Source organism: Procambarus clarkii, chromosome 11 (assembly GCF_040958095.1).
Source record: "Procambarus clarkii isolate CNS0578487 chromosome 11, FALCON_Pclarkii_2.0, whole genome shotgun sequence".
NCBI lineage: Eukaryota > Metazoa > Arthropoda > Malacostraca > Decapoda > Cambaridae > Procambarus > Procambarus clarkii.
In genome coordinates, this window is record NC_091160.1 from 7583530 (window position 1) to 7588539 (window position 5010).

The following is a 5010-nucleotide window of genomic DNA, read 5'->3' on the forward strand; positions in this document are numbered from 1 at the left end:
TTGGCCAAGGCACAGTGACGTACCTCGGTTATGAAGTGGGCCAAGGAAAAGTGTTACCTCGGCAAGATAAAATCAGTGCCATTCTGGAGTATCCAGTACTAAAGTCTAAAAAGGACGTTCAAAGATTTATCGGTATGTGTGCGTACTATCGACGTTTTTGTCAGAACTTTTCAAGTGTTGCCACTCCTCTCAGACTTGTTGCGGAAAGCCGTTAAATTTAAGTGGTCATCAGACTGTGCAGAGGCATTTAAAAATTTGAAATTGATCTTAGCTTCCTCCCCAGTGCTTGCTAGTCCAAGGTTCGACCGACCGTTTAAAATTCATGTTGACGGGTCTGACTCGGGTGCTGGTGCAGTGTTGTTGCAAACTGGGGATGATCAGGTGGAACACCCAGTATATTATTACTCTGTGAAATTCGACAAGGCGTAACGCAATTATTCAGTGGTAGAAAAAGAGGCGTTGGCGCTAGTGTTAACATGTAAAAAGTTCGAAGTTTACCTCACAGGTAATATAGTGGAAGTGTACACGGACCATAACCCACTAGTCTTCCTGACTCAGATGAAGGGTAAGAATAAACGCATCCTCAGGTGGGCGTTGTACCTACAGGACTTCAATCTTTCCATTACCCACCTACCGGGCAGACTCAACGTGATAGCCGACGCTCTGTCCCGGTTGCCTGAATAACATTCATCTGAGCCACAGAAAGCCATGTACCAACTGTCATGCTTTAGTTAATTTTTTTTTAGGGTCTCCTGTGACATTAAATATTCCGTGTCCAATTTATTTACTTCCCTGTTCTTTTATTTTTTTGTGTATGTTTTTTTTTCTTTCAGAGAACTCCTTTGTATTTTTCTTGCAGAGAAATTGTTGTTTTGATTGATTTTTTGTTTTTGTCATATGTTTTTTCTTTTTATTCTCTGTATACTCTTACACAAAAATATGACTACTATTCTAGTAGTCACATTTTTTTTTTCTCTGAAGGGGGGTTAGGAGTGTTACGACCCTGGGTTCTCCAGTAGAAACCAGAGGTCAAAATTGAGCTATTAAACTTTCTGGTAGTACAGTTGAGTGCATCTCGAGCGACAATTGTTTGTATCTTCCCTGCCAGACGTAAGACTATTATTGTTTCTCAAAGAGCATTTAAAGACTGAGCTGGGGGTTGATTATTAAATAATAACATAGGCACCAACTTTGCTTACTAATACTTTCTAATCATTTGTAAAGTAACAATACGTTGCATAGGGGAAGATCTTTAATGTGCTTAGCTGCACGATCAATTAGGCTCCTTCCGGCACCACGACATGGGAGGCCTAGCTGGTCGCTAGGAGGTTCCTTCTCTGGCTGGCGTTCGTGCGGACGAGACCTACTCTGTGGCTGCACCCCTACTCTTCTCCCTTCTCCTCTTACTTATTTCCCTTACCTGAAGTTCCTGTACCCTTAAGTTAAGTACGGGGCATTATTAAGTGTACCTACTCTGGTAGTAACGATTGGTGAGACCTGGGGGTAGCATTTGCCAGTGTTTTGGGTACCCCTAAGTGTTGTGTTTTGTATTAGGGTCCCACGTGGTTTCCCTACCCTAAGCTGCATCCAGCTTCAGTGCTTATCCAGTAGTACTTTACCCTAGCTTGTTCTTAGTGTAAACCTTGTATCCTGCCTACGTGGACCAAGGCTTTTAACGTAAGATAGTGTGGTAAAGTTATTATTATTATTGTTATTGGTGTGAGTGTATATGGGGGGTTGTTAAGGGGTTAATAAATAAGTACATGAATTACAGAGTATCCCTTCTTCCTGTGTGGGAGCGCATTGATCAACCCTTAGACTAACATATATGGTCTAGTAGCAAGTTATTACTACTGTGGATAGTTTATTTTGGGGGCCGGGCCTTTTAGCTCTCCCATATTTGATACTCTGTCTTCTAACTACCCTTACCCCTTAATAGTACCAGTACCCCATAGAAGCCCCACACACTTTATTTATAACAGACTGCATGAAATATACCATGAAAACACAACATGAAAATACTTCAACTAAAATCAAAGTACAAAGCAATGAAATTTCACACAGTAAAAAAATACAAAATTTACATACATCTTGTGAATAAAGTAAGTAAGTAAGTAATTATCAAAAGAAGGCACCAAACCGGGAAGGCTATGTAGCACCATCAAATACGCAAAATAATCAGAGGGCGCTAAATATCACCAAGGATGCCAATACGAGAACAAAAACGCATAAGGCGAACGATATCAAAAGTGTCCGAGTCACCAAGAATTCTATCAAGGGAAAGGTGACCGCGAGGGGCGGGTGGAAAGCAAGACACACGCTCGTCCTGGAAGTCAGGACATTCAAGAAGGACATGCACGACCGTAAGAGGGACAATGCAACTAGGACAATAAGGAGCAGGGCGGCGCTCCATCAAGTGACCATGGGTTAAGCGAGTATGGCCAATACGCAACTTCGCCAGAGCTGTTTCCCACCGCCGGTTACGGTGGAAGGAGGACGGCCACGAGGAAACACAACATTTAAGAGTACGTAGCTTGTTACCAGTAACAGACAACCAAGAAGCCTGCCAACGGGTAAGGACGGAGGAATGGATAACCGGGTAAAAGTCTGAATACGGAATGCCTTTACGAGAGATGGGACAAGAGCGGACAGCTTCCTTGGCGGCAGCATCTGCACGCTCATTTAAAGACACACCAATATGGCTGGGAACCCAACAAAACTCAACCGACTTAAATTTACTGTGAACGAGAAACAGCCAATGCTGGATCTCGACAACTACTGGATGAACCGGATTAAAGGACCCGAGAGCCATGAGGGCACTACGAGAGTCAATAACAACTACAAAGGAAGACTGACAACGAGAAAGCAGGAGACGAAGAGCATACAGAATAGCATAAAGTTCCGCTGTAAAGATGCAGAGAGAGAGAGGCAGAAGGGAGAGGTCAGAGCGAGTAGCACTGAGGGTAAATAGGGTCCAGTCCGCCTTAGCAAACTGCCACCTAGGGAAAGAGAGGGAAGGGCGAAAAGAGAAAAAGGAAACAAGGATGGGGAGGTCAAGGATCACTTCCAAGGAGGTCATCAAGAACCTGCCACGTGAAATCTAAGTAAAGAGAAGAAGAGCAGAGAGAAAGATCAAGGCAAGAAAGGGTGCGAGTCCGAGAGTCCAAATGATTGGGCTCCACAGAATTCAGAAGAGACAGGGAAGAAGAGAGGAGAAACTGCTCAAGAAGGCGACCCTGGGTATTCGTCAGAACGTCACCCCAAAGAGAATGACGACAATTGAAGTCACCCAGCAGGAGTACAGGCTCTGGCAAGGAGTCTAGGAGGTGTTTCAAATCAGGAAGAGAAAGTGGGACACTTGGGGGGAGATAAATGGAACAAACTGTGTACCATTTCCCCCAAAGATACGAGCAGCAGAACAATGGAGAAGCGAAAGAAAAAGTAAAGGAACAAAGGGAACATCAGCACGGATCAAGAGAGCAGAAGAATTAGAAGCCCCAGCAACGGCTGGGGCGGGGAGAAAGGAATAGCCACTAAAACGACCAGGATGAGCACCAAGCATCGGCTCCTGGAAACAGACACAAAGGGGCGAAAACCGCGAAATCAGAAGCTGGAGTTCGAGGAAATTGGCGTAATAACCTCGAACGTTCCATTGAAGAATAGACAACGACGAGAAGAGAAAGGACAAAAACAGAGAACAAGGAAGAAACAAAGGCGAAAAAGCAACAGAGCACGTTAAAGAATATCAGGGTCGGGATCAGGGTCAGCAAAGTCAGGGTTAGGGGGCATGAGTAAACTGAGCAAATACGGAGGGAAGGAGGCGGGAGAACAGACCAGAGGTGGGCGGGCGGGGTCCGGAGGAGGAAGAGGAGGAGACAACGGAGGGGAGCAGTCAAGGACAGCAGCAGGAAGAGGGGGGGGGGGAAGAAAGAGGGGAGCGCACCTCAGCAAGGGCAGCGAGAGGGAAGCGGGGCTAAAAAAAACCTCCATAGCAGGAACAGGGGGCGCAACCACCGAAATGGGAGGGGAAGGAGCGAGAGAGGCAGAAGTAGAGGCCGAGGAAGAAAGCGAAACCTTCTTACCCGCCAGGGAGGAGGAAGGAGAGGAGCCAGGCTTACGCTTCTGACTTAAAGAGACAGGTGTCCCAGCAACCACGTACTGGGCAACGGATTCTAGCGTCTCAACAGGAGAAGCTGAACGAGAGGACACATGACAGCCGTTTGGAGAGCGATGGACATCAGCCCGCACCAACAGGCGGCGGGGAGAGTCAAGAGACGGAGGGGAAGGAGGAACGGAGGGAGACGAGGAAGAAGACACAGGAGACACGACAGACCAGGTAGAAAGAAGGGGAACCCCCAGACAGAGGACAAGGAGGTGGATCCTTCGGGAGAGAACCTAAAGGAACAGAGTCCAAGGCCCGGAAACGGTTGTGAGTCTGAGGAAGGTGGGAAGGATGAGGAGAGGAAGAGCACAACACGCGAGCATGAGAGATATTAGCATAAGGCGGGAGCCGGCGAACCTCACGTCTCGCCTCAGGAAAAGATAAACGCTCCCGGTGTTTCAAGTTGAGGACGGCTGCCTCAAGCTTGTAATGGACACACACACGGGAGAAGGTAGGATGGGCCTCACCGCAGTTGAGGCAACGAGCCTGGGGAGAAGTGCACTCCGACTTAGAGTGACCTTCGCCACCACACAAAGGACAGAGTCAGTCCCGGAGCAGCGGAGGGCACCATGCCCAAACCTCCTGCACTTGTTACAGAGCCGAGGAGAAGGAATGTACTCCTGGACAGAGCACCTGGAACCAGCAAGAAAGACAGAGGGTGGAAGGGTCCTACCATCTAAGGTAATCTTCACAACCCGGAGAGGTTGACGGCGACTACCACGAGGGGGACGAGTAAACGTGTCCACCTGGAGAATAGAATGGCCCTGGGCAGCAAGGATATGTCGAATATCGTCGTGGCAGTCGCGCAGGTCCCGAACACCGGTCGCAACATGGGGCGGAGCAGAACA